This window comes from Eurosta solidaginis, chromosome 3 (assembly GCF_040869045.1).
Source record: "Eurosta solidaginis isolate ZX-2024a chromosome 3, ASM4086904v1, whole genome shotgun sequence".
Classification (NCBI taxonomy): domain Eukaryota; kingdom Metazoa; phylum Arthropoda; class Insecta; order Diptera; family Tephritidae; genus Eurosta; species Eurosta solidaginis.
The window spans coordinates 260,208,282-260,230,813 of record NC_090321.1 but is presented as its reverse complement, the minus strand read 5'-3'; positions in this window follow the sequence as shown (position 1 = coordinate 260,230,813).

The following is a 22,532-nucleotide window of genomic DNA, read 5'->3' as shown; positions in this document are numbered from 1 at the left end:
TTCCACTACGCATACCCAAAATAATAATTTTCGAGCCTGCAAAAAAAAAAAAAACTGGCGAAAGAGTAAATTTTTCGACCAAAACACTTCCCAAAACTCAAAAAATTTTTTGTTTTTCAAAAAACTGTTATCGCCAACGTTTTTACAACATTTTTTGAAAAAAAAAAAATATTTTTTTGGGTTTTGGGGAGTGTTTTGGTCGAAAAATTTAACCTTTCGCAATTTTTTTTTTCGCGGGCTCAAAACTATTTTTTTGGGTATACGTAGTGGAACTTTTTTCCTGAGCCCAAATCCTATCGAAAAATCAATGACGCGATATCGTTTAACTTTCATCCATACAAATCGACCTAGGTTAATACATATGTTTAGCTGGCGAGGCTCTGACGACCACAAGTTCCTCATGGCACTAGGGGGTGGGGGAGCTCTATGGCCAGAAGGTTTAATGTGGTCATATTAATCGTTCCCCAGATGGTCGGGCTAGTACCTTTATGGTGCTTTGTTTCAGGAACGTACCGGATCTGTATCCGGCAAAGCACGACCAACATCAATAACACTCCACAATACCTTTGGGGAGTGTTTTTATCGTTAATACAACAACTACTGTCTCTTTCCATATGAAGTACGATGTTTTCATCCTATTTGTTGAAGGAGCCGCCGAACCTGGACGAAGGGCATCAGATAAATAATGACGTCTCCAAACTGCATAAAAGGATAGGAAGCGGTATATTTGCACCTTAAGTGGGTGGAATCTGTTCTTTAGCTTCCCGATCATTGCATTGGGAGGTTGAAATAACTTAAAAAAATGTTTCGCAGCTGAAATAGTCTTGCAATTGCAATTGTTGACTATTTATATAGTTCGTGCTTCACAACCAACGAGGTAGTTTAGCCAGATCTGATCAGTACACTTAACTACCTTATAATTCGGAAAAGGCTCTCGTGGGAGTGAAACCCTAGGAAAATACCTGTCGGGAGTCTTGAAAGTGCCGCGTGGCAAGCTTGAAGAAACTGAATCGGCTGTTTGCGTCTACAATGGTCACATTCAGGTGATCGCAGGTAATATTACTCGTTTTGGGGGTTGTATGCTCTGCGTCCGCCAGTTTGATTTTTTGCCTCAGTGTTGCTGTTATCTTCTTAACCCGATCTGGTATTCGTAAGAAAGACGTCAGAGAGTCTGCTGCTTTTGCTAGGCTTTTGTAGCGCGTGCAGGTACTTTCTTTATAATTATTAACTGTTGTATTGTATTCGTCGTGAATGAGGTCGCATCACTACCAATTGAAAAGTAGAAAATGCTTTTGTATTGATTCGAGTCTGTCTACATGAATTTGATGTTTTGGATTCCAGACTATTGATCCGTATTCTAGTATCGGTTTAACTAAAGTGATGAAAAGGACTCTAAAGGGTCACTAAATTCTATGGACTACCTTTTCACGAATGAAAGAACATCTTTAGCCTTATTGACAGTAGTATTAATAAGAAGGGTGAAACCGAGTTTAGCATCTATCGTGACTTCCAAGTCCACAAAAAACTGACAGAAGCCAAAATTATTAATTACGTAAGAGGCTGCTCGCAAAGATCTTCGAGAGAATCGCATGAATTTGCATTTATTGAGTTTCAGCGGCATTAAAAAATATAAAAAAATATACAGCCTCCCTGAGGAAGATGGAAAATAGCCATGGAAACGCGTAGGAGAAAAAAGGACTTGTGTTTTCTCTTGAAATTATCGGCCGAAAAGCTCCAATAACCACAAAATTGAATTTATGTTGCACCAAGTAACTAAGCAGTTTAAATCCGCTTAAACCAAGGGACGTTCTTCCGTAGACGCATAAGACCTAAAAAGTGTTACATCATCGTCATACAAAAAGATTTCGGAATATTTTATTGTGGTACAGATGTCACTAATAAATAACAACAACAGAATTGGACCAAGATGACTGCCCTCTGGGATGCCAGAAGGAACATCGATGACATTTGAAAGAGTATTTTAAAAAATAACTTTTTGCTTTCGACCGCAAAGATACGACGAGATCCACTAAAATCAGTATAAATAATATCAGTGTGAAAATTTTCTTTAAATCCATTAGAAATATGAATGGTGAATTCGAGTAGATTTGTGATGGTAGATTTGCCTTTGCAGAGTCCGTGTTATGTTAGCTGATTGGTAACGACAGCTTCAAACAGCTTTGAATGGCATTAAAAAATAAAAGTCCGAATTTTAAAATTTCTTTTAGACTACAAAAATTAAAAGTTCAAACTAATATTTTCTGAAGGATTTTTGTCATAAAATGAATATCATTTTGGGTCCCTGATTTATCTGCTTTAAAAAAATTGAAAATGTACAAAAGTTAAGTCGTTTTGACTGGCATAGCGCCATAAAAGCGCCTACTTAAATATCGATTGCTGTTAAAATTCAACTACTTAGACAAACTAAAACGTTTGTGGCAAGAAGTTTGCCAATGACAATCACACTTCAAGCAGTGCCTGAACGATTTTAGTTTTTTATTCTTCCTTCTCGCTCTCGTCTCAGTGTCAATACCAACTTTTGTACTACATTAATTTTAGTCAAAATTTAATTTTGTATGTGGTGGAACTTTTAAATATTTTTTTAAAACAGGCTGTGTGCATGTCTGGGTGTACTTAGGTTTATTAAAATATTAGTTTTGTGTTAAAAAATAAATTCTTTATGGTTTGATGGAGTGCCTGTTTGGCAGTTATATATATATTTTTATACTATGTACTCTTTGACGAATGTTCTATTTACTCAAAATTGAGGCAGGGCCAAATATGTTCGGGTGATGTAAAAGCGAAGACTTGGCTTTTAATCTTATTTTGTTTTACAAACTTGGCTAATATATACCAAGATAAAATTAAAGCAGCGATATGATTTGCATAAGAGGAAGAGATCTATGCATAATCGAGGAGTTACGCAGGACTATTAGCTCAATATTCTACAATACTATTCTTCAAGACTGTAGCAACTGGGTAAAAAAAGATTTGCAGAGACTTGGTTTACTTACAAACTTACTTTATATTCACTTAATCGTTTAAATGGTTACGGTCGTCAAACAAGGCGCGCCAGTTGCTTCTTCCTTGGGCTAACAGGCGCCAATTGCTAGCACGAAGGAAATTAAATAGTTTCAATCTGCTTCTTCCAGCGGATTGGATCCGCCCTCTTCCTATGCTTACATATTCAAGCTCCGATAAGAATACTTTTTTGGCAGGAGCACCGTCTTTCAATTGCATAACATAAACGTTCTAGCGTAACCGCTGTGTTTTAATTCGCTGACTATGTTGGTGTCTGCATAGAAGTCGAACAGATCATCACTTAATTCTTCGATACTTGCCGTCGCAGACGCGTAGAGACTCACTAATATTTTAAATAACTTTTCTCTCGAATGCTCCCAGTGCCAACTCATTTGATGTTGCCATGGTTCATGCTCCTGCATGTCGTCATTCATCAACAAACCCATCTCTTCCGCTTCATTTTCCAGTTTGGAGCAAGCAAAACTTATTGCGCGGGTATTCAGGCTGATGATGCCAATGTCGTCAGCATAGGCAAGTAATTTCATGCCCTCATATAACATTGTTCCAGAGCGTTTAAGTCTTGCAGCTTGTATAATTTTCTTCAGCACAAAATTATAGAAATCGCATGAAAGGGATTGACCCTGGCTAGATGCCTAACAGTTTCAGGTTCTTCTTCGTTGCCGCAGCTTCTACAATAATCATTAAATGGAGCGCCAATCCTTTCCGCATGCGGTCCAATACAAACATGACCCGTAAGAAGACCTAAAACTAAGGAAATATCCCTCTTACGGAGGGTTAGAAGCTCTCGCGATCTCTTCTCATTCCATTCCGGCCATGTGAGTTTTGCCGTGTGGCATCTATCATGATGCTTCCACCTTGCTCCCCATTCCATCAGTAGAGCCTCCTTTATCTTGAGCTTGCAAGTGGAGAGCGGCATGCCCAACCTCTTCCAGGATGGCGAAAGTGGAAGGGATGTACCCTTTCTTGCAAGCTCATCTGCCATCTCATTACCTGGTATGCCCCTATGTCCCGGAACCCATACCAGATGCAGAGTAAACTGTTCAGCCATCACGTTATGTGATCTGCGATAGCCTACTACAGTTTCAGAATTAGCTGTGACAGAGTCAAGGGCTTTCAGTGCTGCCTGACTGTCTGAGAAAATATAAATGTGTTTCTGAGAGACTGCATTCTCCCTAAGGCAGTCCACAGCGTCTTGTATGGCCGCAAGCTCGGCCTGAAATACGCTACAGTGATCCGGAAGGCGAAACGATCTTTGTATCCCCAATCGTTCCGAATAGACACCCCCTCCGACCCCGTTATCCAGTTTCGATCCATCTGTGTAGATTTGAATGCTGTTAGTGGGCCAATCAGAGTCATTCACCCACTGTTCCCTCTCAGGGATTAATATCTCGTATCCCTTGTTAAAGTTGGTATGTGGTTTGCAGAAATCTGTCCATTCTGGTATGCAGAATCTGCCGAGAATTTCAATATGTTTGTAGTGCGACCATGTGGTCAGTTTCCTCATCCTGATAGCTGCACATGCTGCATATTTAATGTCTACTATATCTATGGGTAGTAGGTTCAGTATTACATTCATAGCCTCCGTTGGCGTTGTGCGGATGGCTCCGCTTATGCATAGTAGTGCAGATCTTTGCACCTTTTGAAGAGCAAGAACCGTCGAGGATTTATTCAGGGCGGGCCACCATACCGCCACCCCGTAAAGCAATATTGGCCTAACTATGGCCGTGTATATCCAATGTACTATCATAGAGGACATACCCCATTTCCTTCCAATTGCTTCTTTATATGTATAGAGGGCAACCGTGGCCTTACGGACACGTTCCGTGGTGTTTTGTGTCCAGTTCAATCTCTTATCAAGTGTGAGCCCTAGATAGTTGGCGGACTCACTTAACTTAAGCACTGTGTTTGCCAGCACTGGAGTTGAAAGTCGCAGTATCTTATACCTCCTCGTAAAGAGCACCAGCTCCATTTTAATTGGGTTCACACCCAGGCCATTATCAACGGCCCATGCTTCGACCCTTCTTAATTCCACCTGCATCATATCGCAGAGTGTTTGTCGAAATTTCCCACTTATCACCAAAGCAAGGTCGTCAGCATATGCTATAGCTTTACAGCCCCTCCCCTCCTCCATGTCCCTTAGCAGCTGATTCACCGCCAAGACCCACAGCAGAGGGGATAGGACTCCACCTTGGGGAGTTCCCCTACCGACGAACCTGCTCACCGATACCCCTGCAAGTTCTGCCTGTACTACCCTGCATAGCAGCAATTGGTGCACAAGACCCACCAGCTGAGAATCGATGTCCAGATCAGTCAGTACCTTAATGATTGAGTCAGGTTTAATGTTATTGAACGCTCCTTCTATGTCTAGGAAGGCTGCCAGGCATTATTCCTTGAAGAAGACCGATCTCTCTATGCACGATGTAATTTCGTGCAATGCCGTTTCGGTTGATTTACCCTTCATATAGGCGTGTTGTGCTTCAGAGAGTTGGTCATTCACTGCCTCCCTGATATGTGTTTCCATCAGCCTCTCCATCACCTTTAGTTGAAACGAAGTTAGACTGATGGGTCTGAAGTCCTTAGGCTTCGTAGGCATGCCTTGCCTGCCTTGGGAATAAATACCACTTTAGATATTTTCCATATACTTGGGATGTGGTTTAGTGCCACGACACCTCCTATTATAGCATATAGCCAGCTAGTGCTGCATTCCAGTGACTGTTGCAGTTGTATAGGTGTAACTCCGTCTGGCCCTGGAGTTTTGAATGGTCCAAAATATTGGATGGCCCGAGATATCTTATCTCTTGTAATTAGGTTGTGCAGTATAGGTTGCACTGTTGCTTGTGTCAAGCTTTGTGTATCCCCTGGTTCGTTCCTAGCTGCACCTGGAAAGTGTATATCCAGCAGTAGATCCAGCGTTTCCTCCCCAGTTTCGGTCCACGAACCATCAGGCCTTTGCAAGCATCCTGGGGCCGTATTAGCCGATCTGGAAAGTACTTTCCTGAGTCTACTCCCTTCAGACACTGTTTCCATGTTGCTACAGAAATCTCGCCAGGAGGATGTAATGGTGTTACTCAATGTCATTTTGTACAGCCGTATACGTTTTTTAGGCAAACCAAATTCAGATATAGCAACATATAGGCAGCTCCATTTCATACTGTCTCAGGCGGTTTTAAAATCGACATATGGATGTGCAAATTCTTTTTTCGATGTTTTTTTTTTCAAGAACTTGCGCATACTGAAAATATTTTACATTGTAGATTTACCAGTTCTGCAGCCGCAATGATAAGGTACAATAAGCCGATTCACGATGGGCTTCAATCCTTCGCAGAATACGCTTGACAGAATCTTATATGTTATTCTAATAAGGCTGATTCCGCGATGGCGCAGTTTGCAGGAGCTCCCTTCTTGTGTACTGGACAAATAATACTTAGAACATATACATTCAGATAGGCTTGAGTCAATACAGAAGCAATTTTTACTTTTTTCTTTATGAAATTTCATTGGGATTCTGCGTATAATCTTCCACCTTATACTAGTCAGTTAAAGCTTATCAATCTTCTAATTCTCGCAAGTCGTAGAGAAATGCTAAGCGTATTATTTATGGCTAAAATACTGAATGTACTAATTTCTAGCCCCTTCCTGTTGAACGAAGTAAACTTCAATGTCCCATCAGGAGCGTCAAGACATTAGAAATCCCTTCCTTTGAGGCAGTGCAGAATTAATTTCGAATTAAATCAACCTTCTCGGTATTTGTGTTATGATCTTAACTCCCATTCGAATTAATTTGATATAACGGATTCACTTTTTACTATAAAGAAAACTGTCCTATCCTATCTTAACTCGTAACAAAATAAAAATAATAAATATGAAAAAATCTCTAAAAGCGTTAACTTATTTAACAATTTACTATATGTATAATTTTCAGCTGATGATCTTTATTATGTAGCTGAACAATTTTAGATCTCGACGCTTAACAAACCTCCGCCTATCAACAATTCGGCAAAGACAAAATCCGTGCGTCATGCGAATGCGCCCCTCGTGTCGGTTGGGCGGGATTTGGAGGGTATTAATCCGTTGGGTTTATTATTATTATTATTATTGTTATTATTATTATTATTATTATTATTATATCTGTGTGTAGTGTGATTCAAATGCTTTGAGTAGTACAAAAGCGAGTTCATTTGAACTCAACACTGAACCTACAAGTTTTCGCCATAGTTTAGGCTGACGGGAGAGTGCTCGATATAAGCTTTGCTAGACGAAAAACAATTTTTATTTTAAAATATTTTAATAGCTTGTAACGTTTCTAGTACTGCGAAACAATTTTCCCTAAAGCCATTTTCGTAGCGTTCAATTCTTATATTAGAACAACGCTTCAGCCTTACGTTTAAAAAATTTCACCATACATATTGTAACGAATTTAATGCAATTCCTCTTATTTGCAACCTTCTGCTAACGTTCTAATCACTAAACTTTTGAATAAATAACTCTAATATTCAATAATGCAAAATGGTCTTTATTAGACTACTTTCACAATAACACTTCTACTTCTCAACAGATAGTGTTCTTAAATAAACTGACTCGTCGTGCCTCAGCTGGTGCTGCTTTTATACTCTTCGGTTTCCTCCTCGGCATATTTCTAGGCGTTTCTATTTCTAGAATTTACTACCAGCTATAAACTTATCAGCTATAACACAGATGCATGATTATAGCTTCTCGCATAGCCATAGGCGCGTGTATATGTGAGTGATACTTCCACCGATGAATGCCTACTTTTGGGAGTATCTAAAATATATTCATGTGTTTGTGCTTTTCTCTCCGCTGCTTGTATGGACATATGTGAAGACATAATGATTGATTTGTTTATGTGCATACAAGTGTAGCAGCTTGCTTTATTGTTGTTGTGGATTTATTTACTTAATATCAGATTAGCGATGTGAGTATCACTTAGTGTCACTGATATTCGTCACAATATGTTATTGCCCCAATTCGCCCTTTCATTCATTTTGCTATTTAGCTTGAGCAGTGGTAAGCCGCTCAATGTTTGGTAAAATCAAAGGCTTACATGATTAAACAAATAAACTAAGGATATTTGATTTAGGACTCACACAACCACACCTCTTAGCGCTACAGTACTGTAGTTGCATTCGTTCGTAGCGATGATATATCATATTTCAGAAATGGATGGGCTAGTTTTGTTTTTAACAGCTGTCTTTGTAGACCTAATGTAAGATTTTTTTTTATTGTAGTTGTAGTCTAATATATTTAGGAGTGTGACAGATTATATTTTTTCAAAAATTTAAGACTCAGATTTATAATAGTTAATTTTTTTGTAGTAAGTCTGTAGAAACTCTTGCTTTGCAAAATATTTTTTTTTTAATTTTTCCTCAAATTTCTTTTATTTAGCCATTCCATTTATCTTCATTACTGTCATTTTTCATGTTAAAATTTGTATTGAACTAACCACAAAGTTAACCAATATACGAGCTACTTGTTTAGTTCTTTAGTTGTTTATAAAAAATATTTCCGACAACTTGATATTTGAAATAAATAAGTTTTTTGACACAATTAAACCTTGCAATATCAATCATGCCAGCTCGCAGAGTTAATATAAATCAATGCCAATATATCCGCCCATCATTGTCTATAAAAACAGAAGTTTTTCTATATTAATTGTATTCATATCAAATTTCGTTGTATTTGTTTTGGTCAAAAACATAGTTTGCGTAATTTTTTTTACAATAATAGTTCACCTTGAATGATGGCTTTGTGAGGGAAAACAACTGTATGGCCTGGTAACCTATAAAAGTGAAACAAAACAAGTAAGGATGGCTAAGTTCGGGTGTAACCGAAATTATATACTCAGCTGAGAGCTATGGAGACAAAATAAGGGAAAATCACCATTTAGCAAAATGAGTCTAGGGTAACCCTGGAATGTGTTTGTATGAAATGTGTATCAAATGGAAGGTATTAAAGATTATTTTAAGAGGGAATAGGCCATAGTTCTATGGGTGGAAGTCATTTAGGGATATCGCCATAAAGGTGGACCAGGGCTGACTCTAGAATTAGTTTGTAATGTTAATGAGCATTTTAAAAGGCGTGGGCCTTAGTTCTATAGGTGGACGACTTTTCCAGATATGGCCATAAAGGTGGACCAGGGGTGACTCTAGAATGTGTTTGCACGATATGAGTATCAAATTAAAGGTATTAATGAGGCTTTTAAAAGGGAGTGGGTGGTAGTTGTATATGTGAAGGCGTTTTCGAGATATCGACCAAAATGTGGACCAGGGTGACCCAGAACATCATCTGTCGGGTACCGGCTATTTTTTTATATATTTAATACCACGTACAGTATTTCTGCAAAGATTCCAAGGGCTTTTGATTTCACCCTGCAGAACTTTTTCATTTTCTTCTACTTAATACACACACCCATTTTACAAAGTTTTTTTCTAAAGTTATATTTTGCGTCAATAAACCAATTCAATTACCATGTTTCATCCCTTTTTTCGTATTTGGTATAGAATTATGGCATTTTTCGTAATTTTCGAAAACAAAAAAGTGGGCGTGGCCATACACGGATTTCGCTCATTTTTAACACAAAGATAAAGTGAGTGCAGAATAAGTACGTGAACTAAGTTTAGTAAAGATATATCGATTTTTGCTCAAGTTATCGTGTTGTTTTAACGGCCGAGTGGAAGGACAAACGGTCGACTGTGTATAAAAACTGGGCGTGGCTTCTACCGATTCCGCCCTTTTTCACAGAAAACAGTTATCGTCGTAGAATCTAAGGCCCTACCAAATTTCACAAGGATTGGTCCATTTTTGTTCGACTTATGGCATTAAAAGTATCCTAGACAAATGAAATGAAAAAGGGCGGACCAAAACCATTTTGAAATTTTATTTTTGTATTTTGCTGCACCGTATCATTACTGGAGTTAAATGTTGACATAATTTACTTATATACTTTAAAGATATTAAATTTTTTGTTAAAATTGACTTTAAAAAATTTTTTTTTAAATTGGGCGTGGTCGTTCTCCGATTTTGCTAATTTTTATTAAGCATATGTATAGTAATAAGAGTAACGTTCCTGCCAAATTTCATCACGATATCTTAAACAACTGCCAAATTAAAGCTTGCAAAACTTTTAAATTATCTTCTTTTAAAAGTGGGCGGTGCCACTTCCATTGTGTAAAATTTTACTAGTTCTCTATTCCGCGTCATAAGTTCAACTCACCTACCAAGTTTCATCGCTTTATCCGTCTTTGGTAATGAATTACCGCACTTTTTCTGTTTTTCGAAATTTTCGATATCGAAAAAGTGGGCGTGGTTATAGTCCGATATTATTTCGTTTTATATAGCGATCTGAGATGAGTACCCGGGAACCTACATAGAAAGTTTCATCAAGATACCTCAAAATGTACTCAAGTTATCGTGTTAACGGACGGACGGACATGGCTCAATCAAATTTTTTTCAACCCTGATGATTTTGATATATGGAAGTCTATATCTATCTCGATTCCTCTATACCTGTACAACCACCCGTTATCCAATCAACGTTAATATACCCTGTGAGCTCTGCTCAACTGAGTATAAAAACATACATATAAATATATCTATTTAAGCTTATTTATTTCATATGAATTTTTATCCTTTTTTTATACCCAGTTTTTTATACCCGGATGTACTCGTACACAGGGTATTATAACTTTGATTGGATAACGGTTGGTTGTACAGGTATAAAGGAATCGATATAGATATAGACTTCCATATATTAAAATCATCAGTATCGAAAAAAAATTTGATTAAGCCATATGCGTTCGTCGGTTCGGAAAAAATGAGATAATTCAAAAACGAATTCCGCTAAGCTAATGAATGAAATTTGGTAGGTGGATTAGTTTTATGACGAAAAACCTAAATTCCAAAATATTATGGAATATGGGCGTGGCAACACCCACATTTGAAAAAGATAAATAAATGTAAGGCGCGATAACCTCCGAAGAGATTTTTGTCCGAGCTTCTCTTACGATTTGCGTCGTGTTCCTGTTTTAATTTTTCTTACAAATTGGCGGAACTGGACCTACTTGTATTATGCCGATTCGGAATGGCATCTGCCTTGCACTGAGAAGCTTTTCATGGCAGATATACACTCGGAGTTCTTGCCGGACGCTGCCGACTAGCGATTCCGCTTAGACATATTTTCTTCCAATTGCAAAAAACTTGTCCATAAAATTTTGCTGTTGCTTTGACCGGGGCGTGAACTTAGGGTCTTAGGTGTGATATGCGGAGCACGTTACTATCAGAAACCACAGCGGCCGCCACCCACATTTAGAAGAAGGAAATTTGGAAGTTTAGCAAGCCGTGAATCAAAAGCCGTTAGAGATATTACTTTGAAATTTGGCAGAGACACTATCCTTTGCAAATTATATAGACTGATTGAAGATAATCAAAAAAGGTTAAAGACCATGCCCACTTTTCCTAAAGGTTTAATCTTAATAAAGTTTGCAATAACTCTATGATATTTAACTACATTTGACTGATATTCTTCCTCAGTAGTGGTATGGTTGAGGTAAGAAAAAAACTTAAACAACACACCCCTTTTTTAAACGGTTTTATTTAGCTTGAATCTGTGTAGCGAGTGTTGTTGACGAATTTTTTAATTGAAATTTAAGTAACTTCCTGACTAGCTACAAGCGTGAAACTTGGAATGTAGTTCAGAACCTGATGACAATGCAATAAAAAGAAGAAAAAACTCCGCTAGGTGGCGACTGGATCTATATATTTAAAAAAATCGCATTTTTGGTCCAATTCCTCATACATATTTGGAACACAAGCACAAATAAAACTCGCCTTATTAAAAAAAGTTCCCGATCGAGGTATTCAAAAAAATTCGTATTTCTGGTCCGATTTTGCTTGCACGTATTTGGAACAAATATTACTTACAGTCCAGTAGAACTCACATCAAAATACTTTGGAGTTTGAGAAGGGATAAGCATACGTGGCGCTGAGTCGAGTAAAATCTTTGGAAGTATTATGTATTGAGGAGTCAGATTGTAACAAATTGTCAGGAAAGAAAATAAAACAATTGAAAAATATTTTTAAGTTAAACGGTTTTATTGAAAAGAATAATTACATTAAGTAATAATAATACTAAAAGCTAGAAAATAATTAGGTAGGTTTCAAAATACCTTAAATGCTTAAGTCGAACAAAAATCTCCCAGTGCGAACGAAATTTGGTATAAACATCTTTTTTCATAGCTACAACTATTTGTTTTGAAAATGCACGACATCGCCTGAAAGCTTTATGCAGCCTTATGCAGCCTTATAACACTATTAACCACACAAAGCAAACAACAACAGCGTTTCGAGTACACAGCTGGGTATGCAATGCTCGGTCTCACCCGAACTAAGACTTTCTTACTTGTTTTCTTTTTTGATCGACTACAAGGATAATACAAATTGAAGTTTTTGTACGAGAATGCCATTCAAAGTCAATAGACTGGAACCATTTTGTTGTTGCAAAAAAGTTTTGTATGAAAGCGGATCTTGTGGGAACTTCTAAATCCAGTTCATAATTATTTTGTTACAAAAAAGAGATAATTTTTTTTTCCACACCGTAGCAAATACCGTTGTCAATCATTTTATATCACCCACTGAATTGTCGTTTTCATGGACACCATGATGCAATATTTTTAGTCCTAACATGTCAATCAACAAATTGTGGTTTCATATTTATTTTACTTATATACCTTTCATGAACATGAAATGGTATATTAACTTTGGTCCGATGTTAGTAACGTTAAGAAATATAGACGATAGACTCACCATTAAGTATACCGAATTGATCAGGGCGACGAACTGAGTTGATATAGCCATGTCCGTCTGTCCGTCCGTCTGACTGTTTGAACGCAAAATAGTTCCTCAAATTTTGAGATATCTCAATGAAATTTGGCACAAAGATGTATTTTTGTATTATATTAGACATTTGTCAGATCCGGTAGGATCGGACCACTATTACATATATCTCCCATACAACCGATCGTTCAGATAAGACGATGTTCGTCATTCCTGCCGCAATTAAAAAGTATAAACGTGGAACTCGGTGACGTATATTCTAATATATCATAGAAAATATCCTTTAAAAATCATTTCAATCGGAGCTATATATAATATATATCCCATACAACCGATATCAGATAAGGGGGCTTTTTGCCATTTTCTTCTATTTACCTTAAAATCGTTTAGGTATGTACATCTGTGCGATATATATTTCTTACCTTATACAGAGAATTATTTGTAGATCACGAATGGGATAAGATTATTGTTCAGCCCCATTCATGGAAGGTATGAAGTCTTCGGCACAGCCGAAGACAGTCCCGTCCTTAATTGTTATCTTTAATCGACTCAGTTAGTTTTCTGTGTTCACTTAAAGCATTTGCTAAAATAAAATAAAATGTGAAATACCGTTGATGATATTGTGTGCGATGGTCGTCAGTACTGCCCTGTACCTAAAAAAAATGAGGAGCAAAAAAAAAAAAAGCATGAAGCATGAAAAGAGCATCAGAGGCATAGACCAATGCAATGGATTGCTAGGGTAACCACGTTCTTAAAGACAAATATACTAAACTCACATTTAAGGAAAACAACCTCTTGATCGAGATACGGTAACAGGTTAAACTCTTACTTATCCAGTATCAACCCCGACATACCCAATACATGTCCCGCTTGTAACGTGTCCCCACATAATACCAACCATCTTTCCAATTGCAATGTAGAGCCAACGCCTCTAAAACCCTTAACGCTTTGGTCCAACTCCGTTGAAACTGGAAGTTTTCTTGATCTCCCGTTAGAGGATATTGATGGTAATATTGGATATGGTGAAACACTGCAAACACAAGAACAACAACAAGTCAGCCACATATTAGGCCTCCCAGTCATTTATCAAGTATACAAATTTTACATTGAACCCCACAGAAACATAATACAGTATACTTTTCACAATATCATACTTCTATGAGCTACCCAATTAGAAAGGTTATTTGGCGGTCATAGTGGTATAGGTGTAGTGTGCTGAACTAACCTACCATAGACCTCTGACTGCACTAACATAAAACTACTTAAAACAATTTTCGGTAGCCGGTGTCACCGCACGGCAGTGGTTAGGTAAGCCATCCAAGCAAAGCTGTCAGCAAAAACTTAGTCTGCCTTGGCGTATACCGTTCGGAGTCGGCATAAAATATGTAGGACAGAAAAATTGTAGGAAAAATTAAAAAGCAGCACATCAAAATAGGAAAGGAAACTCGAAATATGGCGTGTCAAGTTATTTTTAAAACTAAAGGAACCTTGCAACATTCTCCATGTCAAAAAAAATTTAATTAATCGTTAGCTTGTTAAACAATTAATTAAATTGCATATAGCCTGTTCCCAGGATTTCAATACGACATGCCCAATACTGCCATCGTCATGCTAAACCTTGCACATACTCCCACGGTTTGAGCCTAATTATGACACTCAGAATTTTTTCGTTCAGCCCATGAAAGCTAATAATTCCAGACCAATGAAAGAGAAAGTTAAAAATAAATTTTACGATTAACAAAAATAGAAGTAGAAATAGAACGAAAATTAATCTCACGCATATAAAATTATCTAAATGATTCTGGAACGCCTAAAAGCATGCTACGAATTCCCAGCGTGCAAATGAATAGTGATGTTAAATCATGTGAAATATGCCCAGGGTTTAGCTGAAAGTACAGAAAAAAACACGTAAATGGAAAAAGTGCTTACTAACCTTACTTTGTATACGAATACCCGAAAACACCACATGAAAAACAATAAACAAATGCAGGACGAATATTAAAGGATACTTTCGTTTATGATTGTTTTAATGTGAGCCTAAGCCATTTGCTACTCCCTTCAAGTTTGTATGTCTACATTGCTTGAGGGAAACCGCAACAAAACGAAATGGACAGTGGGCGTTCTCAGACAGCCATGTGCTTTTCAATAAGTGTATAGCCGACTGGCGCCTGTAAGTAGGCAACAATTTTCTCTCGACGTCATTCTGTGTTGCTATAGTTACACTGCAAAGCAATAATAATTTGTAAAGCATTGAATGCATAGGGTAAAAAAAATATATATGCGACCGACTTTTTTTGCAAATGAAATAGACGTTTGGACGAAAATTCATTTGCTTGTGTCGCCATAAAATTCCGGTTGTCATGTGCACTAGCACACTAACACATAGCTATTTGCTACAAAAAATGTCTGAGACTTATGTAAATGTGACGTTGGTCAGAAGCAACACGAAAAGGATGAAAATGATAAAATTAATGATTGAGTCGCATTTAATAGGGTTTAGTTATACCCAACTGCATCCTTATGTATAGATGTATGTATTTGAATTATACTGGGTCGATTTATTAACCGATATCGCGCCATCGATTTTTCGATAGGATTTGGGCTCAGGAAAAAGGTTCCACTACGCATACCCAAAAAAATGATTTGCGAGCCTGCGAATTTTATTTTTTTTTTACTTTTTTTCGACTTGCAATTCTTGTTTGTTTGTATAGCCGAACGATCTCGGGAACGGCTCAAACCGATTTAAATGAAATTTTGCACACAAGATGTATCACTTTCTAAGACTTTCTACCAAGGTGTTGCCACTCAGAATGTCTCACAAGGTTGCCACCTATTCGAAATTAAAAAAAATTGCATGAGATATGTCGATATGGGTATCAAAGGAAAGGTATTTGACCCCGCATTACAATAGTGACATTTTTGATAAGGGTTGCCATTTAGGGTTGCCACCTTTTCGAAATTAAAAAAAATTGAATGAGATATGCCGATATGGGTATCAAACGAAAGGTATTTCCCTCCGCATTGCAATAGGGACATTTTTGATCAGGGTTGCCATTTAGGGTTGCCACCTTTTCGAAAAAAAATTGCATGCGGTATGCCGATATGGGTATCAAACGAAAGGTATTTCATCCCGCATTACAATAGGGACATTTTTGAGTAGGGTTGCCATTTAGGGTTGGGGTAGTTAGACGAAATAGTACTCTACTTACTCATATTCTATTAAAGCTTTAAAGGAGAACATTAAAGTTAAAAATCTTCGTAAAAAATCTTATACATGATTCGAATGAATTTTAAATAATTTTCTTTCAAATGAATAATTACAATTTCTCACAGATTACTATTAGAACGGTTTCTCAGCACAACGAAACGTTGCCGAGCAAAGCTCGGTCGTCCAGGTACTATATATGTAAGAGAATGAGCATAATGAGAGTGTGTAGAAACGCATTCGAAGTTAGATCTCTTAAAGAGTGGCAAGAGAGTTTGAAACAAGTGATGCCATTGGTTCACATATTGACTGGCGTAAGAAAGCTTAAAATATTCTCGTGGTAAGATATGCCTGCCATAAAAAGCGACTAAAATCCACAGATCTGAAGGTGCGAATTTTCAAAAAATCGTTCACGCTCCAGGCGAGCTACTACCAAAAAAGCTAGTACTGGATACTAGGGCAATAATGGAAGGCAGGATCGGGATTGTAGAACTCCGTTGAGAAATGGCCACTTCAGATGCTCTTTGGGCAACTGAGGAGAAAAAAAAGTAAGGGCTACAGTACTGTGAAGAAAGTAATAGTCTGAGAACTACTTCTGTAAAATCAGTTGATATTTGATATCAAGTTAAGAAAAAATTTCTTTCTGAGACTCCATCGGAAGTTCAAGTGCGCACTTTGAATACACAGCTTAAAATAGGATGGTAAGAAACTCACTTGGTCTTTAAGGCTGCATCACATAACTTTCCCTGTTAGATCGATGAGAACCTATCAAAATAGAGAAATAGTAGAGGAATAGTAAAGCGGGACATCCAAGGAATAACTGGAAATACATGAGCAGTGTGAAAATAGGTTGATATTTGTTATAAGAGATGCCAAGCTTGAACATTTTCCAGCATCAGTACCACCAATGAATAAACTGAGAAAATCAGCGGTAGCAATTATATCAATACGAGCTCATCTGTGCAGATTAGTTGTAGTGAAAACTGCCCTAAGAAAACTTATGGCTGCGTGGGTTTGGCGCTTGAATTGCTAACACAAGGATAGGAAATCGATAACTTTTCGATATCAAGTCGATAACTTTTACGTTAAAAATCGATAATTTTTTTGGTTACAAATTTATAACTTTTTGATAACAAATAGAAAACTTGCTGGTAAAAGATTTATAATATGCCCATAGCAAGTTGGTTATACTCCGATAAATTTTCCATCAAGATCGATAACTTATCGATACCTTTTTGATATTAGACGATAGCTTCCTGATAACATATATTTAATTTTATTTAAGAAAATCCATAATTTTTTAAATAAGCTTATGAAAAAATTCGACAAGCCTTCGATATCATGTCGATAAGAAATTTTCAACACTCTGATAACGAATAAATAACTTTTGTGTAAGAAAACGATAATTTTTCGAGAACCTATAGCTTGTTTTGATAACAAAGTGAACATTTTTTTGATAACACAACGATAAATTTTCGATTAATAATTCATAACTTTGCGATAAATAGTCGATAACAAATCGATATCTTTTTGCTAACTATCGACATCTTTTCAATAAAAAATTGATTATTCGTCTATAATTGATAACTTATCCATAACTAACTAAGTAAACCGATAACTCATCCATATAAACCGTTAACATTTCGATACCAAGTTGACAACACTCCGTCCGGCTCCTGGTTTAACTTCGGTTTTAACTTGTTAACCCTTGTTGTTGTTGTTGTAGCAGTGCTTCGCCCCATCTAATAGGTGCGACCAATCACAAATTGGCAGCAATGTTCTCTAACGGGAGTCCAATGAAACTTGCTGTTTCAACAGGGGTGGACTAGAGTAAGAGGAGTTTTAGAGGCGTTGGTTACACAAAAACAGTTAAAAAGATGGTTGGTGTCATGTGCAGACACATTGCAAGCAAAACATATGTTTCGAATGTCGGGGTTGATTCTGGATAGGTAAGAGTTTAATCTGTTACAGTACCCAAATCGAAGTTGAGCTAGAGTGACGCATGTTTCCCTAGGTAAAGTGCGTTCCTCCTCTGCTAGTTTTAGGTATTGTTCTTTGAGTACAGGATTCACCGGGCAATTCCTGGCATAGAGGTCCGACGCCTGCTTGTGGATTTTACTGAGGACCTACTTGTGTTTATTAGCTTCATATGGCTGTGTTGTCAGGTGCCGTATTTCCTCATAATGTTTACGGATGTTAGACGGTTAAGCGCCAATTAAGTAAGTAAGTAAGTTTACGGATATCACTTCTAAAGCCCCTGAGCGGACCATATCGGGGACGCGTAGCATGCAATCGGCCGGCCAATTGCTTTGTAAGTGGTAATAAGCGTTTCTTTATCTTTACCCCAAGTACTGCCAACAAGAGATGTACAGATTTTATTGCAGCTCTGCTTGTTAACCCCTTAAGGAGGTTAACCCTGCTTCCCTCTCTTCTTTCTTCTTTTCGTTCCTTGACTTGGCTTTCCGTAATTCGCTATCGGATTTCACTCGCATTAAGTCTACATTGTTCCCATATTATAACTAAACTTCCTCTTGCATTCTCTATTCCCTTATACAGCGTACAAATAACACTCAACATGCGTGCACTTACATTACATAGTTCGCCGTATGGCATACCGCATTCAAAGTGTACTTTTACGCTTACATTCTGGATTGCCTTATACTTTGATCTTGTTATATAAAGGAAGTCTTATGCAATTGTTTTATCATATTTGTATAGTTTTTTGCTTGAACGCACAATCAAATGACCAAACTTGTTTACATTTGTAAAAAACGTACTCATGCTCGTTCGAATATACTCATACATCAATTTAATCAATTGTGAATATGTAACGGGCGGCCGCCGTGGTGTGATGGTAGCGTGCTCCGCCTACCACACCGTATGCCATGGGTTCGCACCCCTGACAAAGCAACATCAAAATTTTAGAAATAAGGTTTTTCAATTATAAGACATTTTTTCTAAGCGGGGTCGCCCCTCGGCAGTGTTGGCAAGCGCTCCGGGTATATTTCTGCCATGAAAAGCTCTCAGTGAAAACTCATCTGCCTTGCAGATGCCGTTCGGAATCGGCATAAAACATGTAGGTCCCGTCCGGCCAATTTGTAGGGAAAATCAAGAGGAGCACGACGCAAATTGGAAGAGAAGCTCGGCCTTAGATCTCTTCGGAGGTTATCGCGCCTTACATTTATTTATTTATTTATGAATATGTGAATGTGTATGCTGGTTGAATACTCAAAGGACTTTATTTGCAAATAGCTGTGATGTTTGGGAGTGTTGGTGTGATTGATCACGTGTCTTTATTTGCTTTTATATTCATGTATTTATCTAAATTGTTGAAGCGTGTCTTTGCGACAATACGTACGCGATTTTATCTTGTTGATAAACGGGAAAACAGCACATGACATAAATATGTATGTCACAATATTAGCATGGCTTACACTGATTCTATCATAACGATGGCAGCTTGATTGTCGGCTTTAGTCAGAGAAATTTGACATTATGAAATGAAGTATCACATAAGCATATAACAAGTGAGAAGAGCAGCTAAACTCTGTTTTTTTCGATTTGCAACTTAGTCCATTAAATAAGTCCAACAGATTTAAGAAAAATTTATATCACATGATGGAGTAAGTTCTTATGCCTAGATGTTACTTTTTATTTTGAAGTGTAATATATATAAAAACAAGTGGACTAATAATCATAAATATTCCTGGTGCTATCATAATGGCAAACACTGTATATTTGTGTTAAAAGTTATGTTGAGGTTTTTCCCAAAGATCAATAAGAAAAACACGAGTGTACTGTTCAACGTTTAATAAGAGACTCAAAGTGTCAAATACAATTAAAGAGTGAGATTATCTGACATACGCATTGTTACAAATTTAGGGTTGCTATTTTATGTATCATATTTCAACACCCCTCCTCAATGCGAATGTTATTCTTCTAAACTTAACAATTTCATTAAACCTGTACGTTTCTTCTTCGACAAATTTTTTGTTAAAATATCAGCTATCATGTTATTAGTTGATACATATTCTAACTTTATTTCACCTTTCTCAACAATCTCTCTAATAAAATGATATCTGATATCAATGTGCTTCGATCTAGCATGATGCACTGGATTCTTTGCCAAATGTTGAGCACTAATGTTATCCCCGTACAATATCGTTGGAGTTTGACCGTTACCACATCCAATCTCAATTATAATACGTCTTAAATGTAGTGCTTCTTTTGCTGCCGATGACATGGCCATGTATTCGGCCTCGGTACTGCTTAAGGCTACACAATCCTGTTTTTCTGAATTCCAGGAAATCGCCCCTCCTGCAAGGAAGAACACGTAGCCGATGTATGATCTTCTATCAATTCTGTTGGCGCCCCAGTCGGAATCTGCGTAACCCTTCAACCCTTGACCGCATGCCCTATATCGCAACTTCATAGTTTTGGTTGATGCTAGTTATCTTAAAATGTGCTTTATGCCCGCCAAATGTTCGCTATGTGGATCTTTGTTTCGCTGTGCCAACTTGGCTACCGAATGGAATATATCCGGTCTTGTCGAAAGCGCCAGCCACATCAGCGCCCCAATCGTAGATTGGTATGATGTCTGATCAACCCTAGTACAACGTTCATCATCACACGCTACTTGGTAACCAGCATCTAATGGTGTCGATGCTGACCTACATACTTCCACACCATGCTGCGTCAATAAATCTTTGATATATTGGGATTGAACAATGGTGATATCACCTAGTTTACCTTCACGCTCAATCTGCATACCCGAAAACATATGAAGGGGACCCTTGTCAATGCATTCAAATATATCACATATATTCGCCTTGACCCTAGTCATGATTTCCTTCGATTGGCATGCTAGAAGCAGATCATCAACATAAACAAGGATTAAGCAAAGGATACCTTCTATATCTTGTTTATACAAACAGCGTTCGCTCTCGCACTGACTGAAACCTAAACTTCTCAACCCTTCATCTAACTTGAAATTCCAAGCTCTTCCAAAATGCTTCAAACCGTATAAGGCCTTGTTCAACCTTAAGACTTTTGTTGGTTGACTTTCATAACGGTAACCTTGTGGTTGTTTCATGTATACGACATCATCTAGTTTGCTGTTTAAATATGCTGTGTATACATCCATCTGATGTACATGTAGTTTCATCTCTGCTGCTAATGCCAATACCAACCGTATGGTCTCAAGCCGACATACTGGAGAAAAAGTGTCCGAGTAATTCACTCCATACTTCTGTGAACACCCCTTTGCCACCAACCGTGCCTTATACCGCTCAATGTCACCATGTTCGTTGCGCTTTAGGGTATATACCCACTTGCACTCTACTATTGACTGGCCCTTTGGTAAGTCTACCAAAGACCATGTATTATTTCCAATCAACGAATCGTGTTCTTTTTTCATGGCGGCCTTCCATAAATCAACTTCATCGATACTAATTGCCTCCTCGTATGTTTGAAGAACAAGCACCTCCTTAGTGCTCATAGCATTTAAAACATTAAATACTTTTCGTGGACGACCTCGTTTACCATTACGCACGAGCTTAGGTCTACCACGCCTAATGTGCTCAACTTCTTCTTCAGCACTCGCATACATATCGCTTGCATTATCATCGATACAGATTTCTTCATTATCATCGCTACAGATTTCTTTATTATCATCGCTACAGATTTCTTTATCAGAATCTACATCACCAGCAGTACCAGTGTCAGCTTGAACCTGATTGTTATCAAAAAAATCGAATGTTATTTGTTCGTCGTTACACGCTTCCACGCTATGGCATTCATCAAATAATACGTCGCGTTTTTCAACCACCTGTCTAACATCAGGATCGTATAGTCTATACGCTTTTGAAACCATTGAGTAACCAACCATTTTGTATTGTTTACCCTTCACTTTAAATTTGCTACGCTGCGTTTTATCTAATGCCACTGCCGTAGAGCCAAATACTCGCAAATGTTTTATTGTAGGATTCTTACCACATCATGCTTCATATGGTGTCATATTATTTAATGCCTTAGTTGGCAATCGACTCCGCAAATACACGGCAGTTGCCACTGCCTCTGCCCATAGCGCCGCACACATACCCGAATGTGCCAATAAACACCTGGCCATTTCAACCAACGTGCGGTTTGCCCTCTCAGCCACCCCATTTTGCTGAGGAGTGTAGGGAACTGTTAATTGCCGCACTATGCCATGCTTATCAAAATATTCATTAAATGATTTGTTGACGTAATCACGTCCATTGTCACTACGAATTGCTTTCACTTTTCTGCCAGTTTGTCGCGCTACCATTGAGCAAAACGATACAAATTTATCAAAAACTTCATCTTTTGATTTTAAGAAGCAAACAGAAACTCGCCTTGACATGTCGTCAATAAATAGTAAAACCAAGTGAAGTTGTTTCAAATGGCCCACATACAT